This window comes from Mus pahari, chromosome 10 (assembly GCF_900095145.1).
Source record: "Mus pahari chromosome 10, PAHARI_EIJ_v1.1, whole genome shotgun sequence".
Lineage (NCBI taxonomy): Eukaryota > Metazoa > Chordata > Mammalia > Rodentia > Muridae > Mus > Mus pahari.
Window position 1 is genome coordinate 104,811,184 of NC_034599.1, and position 6,233 is coordinate 104,817,416.

Genomic DNA, 6,233 nt, shown 5'->3' on the forward strand with positions numbered 1-6,233 from the left:
TTTTTTTTTTGAGACAGGGTTTCTCTGCGTAGCCCTGGCTGTCCTGGAACTCACTCTGTAGACCAGGCTGGCCTTGAACTCAGAAATTCACCTGCTTCTGCCTCCCAAGTGCTGGGATTAAAGGTGTGTGCCACCACGCCCGGCACAGTGCCCTGACTTGGCTCATGGTCTTTGTGCCCAGACCCAGGACTAGCAAACCTTAGCACCATGGCCCTCACCAGTGTGCCTTTGGCACAATGCTCAGTGTTCTGGGTGGGACAGCCCTTGGACTTGGTGCTCAGAGAAGCAAAAATAAAGCGGAGGGTTGTTCTGTTGTCACAAGCTCTTATATCTTATGTGTGCATATGCATGTTTGTGTTTGTATGTGTGTGTATGCAGCTATGTATGTGTGTATGTGCATGTGTGTGCCTGTGTGTACCTGTGTGTGTGCATGTGTATGTATGTAGTATGTATGTATGTATGTGTGTGAAAGTGTATGCATGTTTGTGTTTGTCTGTGTGTATGCATCTGTGTATATATGTGTGCCTGTGTGTGTACTTGTGTGTGTATGTGTATGCATCTATCTATGTGTATATATGCATGTGTGTGTGCCTGTGTGTGCATATATATGTCTGTGTGCTTGTGTGTGTGTGTGCATGTGTGTGTGCTTGTGTGTGTGTGTGTGTGTGTGCTTGTGTGTGTGTGTGTGCATGTGTGTAAAATCTTTCCACTACCTAGTTCAGGGGAAATTTTCCTCTCACGTTTCCCATAATGTTTCAGGCAAAAATAGTTGCTTTTCTCTGGACAAGCAGATTTAATATGAGCCTGAGTGTCTTCCTAAATGCAGCAAAGGAAAGGAAAGGTGCCTTGTGAACCTCCTCCTCACAGGCTGCAGTGGTGCCTCACCAGAGTGAGTGACCTAGTGTTCTCCAGCTTGGTCTTGGAGCCCCTTTGGGGCCTTTTCCACAGCAGGTCTCTGTAGGCCAGAGGGCCGCTTTCCTCTGAGGCCTTTGGTTGGCAGGTGTTCCCTTACTGGGGTCCAGGGGCTTGCTCTGTCTGTTTGTGCCCAGGTTTCCCCATATCCCCAGGTTGCTGCCTGTTCACATCTAAATTCATTCCATCTTGTGGCAGGCCCTTCTAAATCTGTGGGGGAGTAACTTGAAAGAGATGCTTCCATGCACTGCCCGGTGATGTAGGTCAGAAGTGGGAAATCCAGGAAGGTTGAGCAAGAGGACAAATACATCTGTCCTGGGAACTGGGGAGGGGCTTTAGGTTCCAATCCTAGGTGTCTGAGGTCTCCCAGAGACCCCAGGCAGGACTTTGAACTTCCCTGGGAATTCCAGAGTCTTCACCTTCCTTTCCTTAATAATAGCCATTCACCTGACCTCATATTGTTTGATGACTAAAGGGAAAATATTTTCATTAACTCATCAAATAGTTATTGAGCAAGCTTATAAAGCGCTTACCTTGGGATGAGAGGCCATCTCCTGGGAACAGTGGCATGTGTGGAGACACGATCTTGTGGGTAGTAAGAGGGAAAAGAGATTAATTCCCGGTCAGTGGAACACGAAGGCTCAGGAAGTCTCTAACGTACCTGCGTTATTCTCAATAGCTATGTGTTATCAGGCGTTTGCGCATGGCAGGTCCCAGTCTGTATGGTTAGGGAGTGGGGGCTTTGGAGCCTTTCAGACATGTCTGGAAATCCTGGCTCTGAAACTTCAAAGTCACAAGATTCTGTGACCCACCCACTCTGAGCTTGTTTCCTTTATTGCTAAGACGGGTATGTCCCAGCTGTTCTGAGGAGACAGTGACATACAACCCTTACCAGATGCTACAGTGGAAGACAATGGAAGTTACTGACATGGTTAGGCAGAAGAGATTCTTTGACTGTACCAAACTTTTAAATAGCTTTGGGTGATTTAACCATCTGGTGAAATAGGTAAAAATGGAGACTCGGATTCAGAATGTCTTAGAACTCAAGATTCCTCTTTTCTTACTGGCACCTAAATTCTTGGAGGTGGTTTTTTTTTTTTTTTTTTTTTTTTTTTTTTTGTTGTTGTTGTTGTTGTTGTTGTTGTTGTTGTTGTTGTTGTTGTTGTTGTTTGGGGACCACACTTTGAATGCAAGGTCCTTAGTCATTTCTTCCCAGGGAAATTCTGAACCCTTATGGAGGCTGAGCAGTGTGTGGGAAGACGGTAGGCCAATTCAGGACTCTAGGGAGGATCTGGCTAGGACCTGAGCTGAAGACAGCCAAGGGATGCTGCTATTAGAATGTTGTCTTTGGTGCGTGTTGGATCTATTCCAGCTGCTTTCAGATGTCCTCGAATCAGCCCTCCAGGGACAGTTCCTTCCCACGAAATGGCCAATACAGTGTCTCTCTTATTCTGGCCTTGAGGATTCAGGAGCACACAGGTTATGGGTCCTATCACCGTGTGGTGGGCCAGGGATGATCTGATGTTGACATGGATAATTCTAACCTAGGGACAAAAGCATTTTATACAGCTGATGGGTAGTGAGGGTGCACGCTGAGCTTCTAGGTCACTCCAGTCAGAATGTTTGTCTTCAAGAAAACAAATAACAGATGTTGCTGGGGGTGGGGGACAACCTTTATGCACTGTAGGTGGGATTATAGATCAGCCAAACACTATGGAAATCAATATGGAAGGCCTTAAAAACAAACAACCCTGAAAATACCACAAGCACACGATCCACGTATACTGCTCATAAATATGTAATATTTATATAATATTCAAAATCAGTACATAGTAGAAATATAATATTGGATGCCTATGTTTATTGTAGTGCTATTCACAATAATCAGGGTATGGAATCTGCATGTCCATCAAGGGTGAACAGATAATGGAAACAGGGTGTGTCTACAATGTGTCTACAGTGAATTCAACACAAAGAAAGATGAAAAGGAAACAAATTAAACTGGGCATTATCATGCTCATCAAAATAAGTCAAGGAGAGAGGGAGGGAGAGAGAGGGAGGGAGATGGAGGGAGGGAGGGAGGGAGGGAGAGAGAGAGAGAGAGAGAGAGAGAGAGAGAGAGAGAGAGAGAGAGAGAGAGAGAGGGAGATGGAGGGAGGGAGGGAGGGAGGGAGGGAGATGGAGGGAGGGAGGGAGGGAGGGAGGGAGGGAGAGAGAGAGAGAGAGAGAGAGAGAGAGAATGAATATTGGGTTGGTATGATAGCTCAGTGAAGATACTTTACACCAATATTGATAACCTGAGCCCAAATCCTGGAACCCTCACAAGTGAAGGAGAGAACCAGTTCACAGACGCGTGAGCATGTACACACGCAAATAAACAAAGAAATAATCTTTTTAAAATAGACAAATAATTTATGTTTTACTTCATCCATGGAATTCTTCCTCTCTTTATTAAATAATCACTTATTTTTATTTTATGTGTGTAGGTGCTTCTCTTGTATGTATGACTGTGTACTCTATGCCTGATGCAGTGGAACCCGAAGAGGACATTAGCTCCCCTGGTACTGGAGCTACAGATGGCTGTGAGCTGGCGACTGGATGCTGGCCATTGAACCCAGGCCCTCTGTAAGAGCTGCCAGTATCTTTAACCACTGAACCATCCCTCCAGTCCCTGCAATTTATACTTTGAAAGAGTCATGAAGGTAGAAGGGAAGGTATTTGGAAAGAGGAAGTAGACTAGTAAAGAACAATATATGGCAATGGGGAGGGGGTTAAATGTAACCAAAGTACATTACATACACACGTGTCCATATCATAACGAAACCTACTCTTGTGCGTCATTGGTATGTGCTTATTGCAAAGAGAGAGGGTCAGGGAATAGAGGACAACTTCCTGGTGCGACTGGATCTGAACCAGCTTTTCAAAGCTGAGGTACAGTGGCCAGGGAGGTGGAGGAGAAAACAATGGAAAGTGGTATTGCAGGATAAGGGAACTGCACATTTAATGGGAGGGTGCGGGGGAACAGTGTGGAGTGTCTTCATTGAGCTGGGAGTCACTTGGAAGATGGAGGGTGAGAAGAAGGGCTTGGTAGGAATAGAGCTCTGCCTATGAAGCAGTGTTAGGAAGGATGGGCCAAGCTGTGCTGCAGTCTTCTTAAAAGCCTAGGTAAGAAAGGCACGGCTCTCTCACACGCTCTGCCTCTCACAGGCCTGGCGGGCAGAGTTTTTCTAGCTCACCACCAGGAACACATATGTGGCTGTGGAGTCACCAGTATTGACAGATCGTGAGAGTCCTGCCCTCTGGCTCCTGTGCAGTGGATGTATTGTTGGTTATGGCCATAGCCTATTATCGGCCAGAAGTGCAATGAATGTGTGGCTTATGAATTGCCCAGCTCCTGGGGTTTGCAGCCCCATAGGATGAACAACAATATCAACCAACCAGAGCCCCCAGAGCTCCCAGGGACTAAACCACCAACCAAAGAGTACACATGGAGGGACCCATGACTCCAGTCGCATATGTAGCAGAGGTTGGCCTTGTTGGACATCAATGGGAGGAGAAGCCCTTAGTTCTGTGAAGGCTGGTTGCCCCAGTGTAGTGGAATGCCATGATGGGGAAGCGGGAGTGCGTGGGTGGGTGGATGGGGGAACACCCTCATAGAAGCAAAAATTAAAAAAAAAAAAAAAAAAAAAAAAAAGAATTGCTCCGCTCTCCCACATTTGTCGGAGCAACCCACTGATCCCTTTAAAGGAAGAAACAAAAAGATTTGGTTTCCTAGTGTGGCTTAAATTGTTATCATTATAATGAAGCTCACACTCATGATGACGCTCAATAGTTCTTGATACTTAGTGCTCTTCTGTGACTATAAACCCAACTCAAACATCTAAGGACACCATCACGGTAGCTATAAATTGAATAAGTTCAGGACCTGAGTTTAATCTGATGGGCACTATTTTTGTTAAAACAGCCTTTGGTTCTGTCTCTGAAGCTCCTTGCAGGGTCTTATGAGTGTGGTGTGCTGTGTGCCCTGCCCATGGCCTGTGTGATGACTCCATTCTCTCTTCAGTTTGATCTCTCCACATTACCATTCTTCTTTGTTATTTATTTATTTATTTATTTATTTATTTATTTATTTACTAGACAACTATTTTAGCGACTTTTGTGGGAGAAGGTTCAGTTGTAAAGTACTTGCCAAACAGCCAAAAGGACCTGAGTTCAATTAAACAGAATTGGGAGAGGTGGTGCACACCCATGACCCCAGAGTTGGGGAGGCAGGGCCAGGGGAGGCCAGACAGGCTAGCCTGAAAGACAAGCTCTGGATTCAATGAAGTAGTGATTGAGAAAGACACCGAGTGTTGACCCCTGACCTCCATGGGCATGTGCAAACAAGTGCACACATACATAAATACACATGCACATAAGTAAAAATTAAAACTAATATTTTCTCTTGGAATGCAGAGGCAGGGGGATCTCTGTGAGTTCAAAGCCAGGCCATGAATGAGTCCCAGCAAAGTCAGATCTACATAGAGGGATCATGTCTCAAATACACACACGCACACGCACACACACACACATGCACACACACACAGACACATTTCCTTAAGCAAATTACATTGATAATTCAAGAATACATATGGGGGAGATATATATGGCAAAACTTGACCAAGAACACAGTCACGTGAATGAGTCATAATATTTTTTAAAGGACAAAATGAAAACCAAAGCACAAAGTTAGGGCAGTGTTTGAGGACCTGTGGTCCCCTAGAGTAAGTCAGGCTTTCCTGAGAATCACTACAACTCAAAGCTAAACTCTCAACTCTGTGGTTGAGAGACATTTGCCCAGGGCATATGTGAGGGTTGGTAGGAGCAGGAAGCAAGGCTGAAGAGTATGTCTGCAATAGGATGAGGTTGGATGTGATGGGGTGGGTGCTGAGGTCAGATGTGATGAACAGGAGTGATGTGTAGGTGCTGAGGCAGTTGTCAGGGGAACGGGGAGGAAGAGGCATCAAATTTAGGAGACTGTCAGGTGCTACATCAACAGGACTTGGAGACTCTCTGCATGTGGGAATTGATGGAAAGGATGAGATTGGGGTGGTTGTTGCTGCTGCTGCTGAGGATGAGAACCACAGGTATCCATGGTGATGATATAGGACTTTAATGAGAACCACAGGTATCCATGGTGAGCATACAAGACTCAAATTGAGGATGAGAACCACAGGTACCCAGCAGCATTTACCATCTATCTTCTCTGACATGAAATTTCTGAAGGCAGTCATTGAAATCCTTCTGCATCTTTTTTTTCTTTTTTTCCTTTTTTTTCTTTT

At 45.3% G+C, this 6,233-nt stretch overlaps 1 protein-coding gene across 2 annotated transcripts in view; it reads left to right on the forward strand.

The window, feature by feature from the left end:
* Positions 1–6,233, forward strand: part of Dclk3 (doublecortin like kinase 3) — a 49,743-nt gene that overhangs the window by 2,784 nt on the left and 40,726 nt on the right. The window contains exon 1 of one of the 2 annotated variants that reach the window (XM_029543747.1): positions 3,239–3,537. The exons of the other annotated variant lie outside the window; for it this stretch is intronic. The gene's annotated coding sequence lies outside the window, so the exon portion shown is untranslated. Of the gene's footprint in view, positions 1–3,238; positions 3,538–6,233 lie in introns of those variants that run through there. 2 annotated transcript variants of the gene reach the window in all.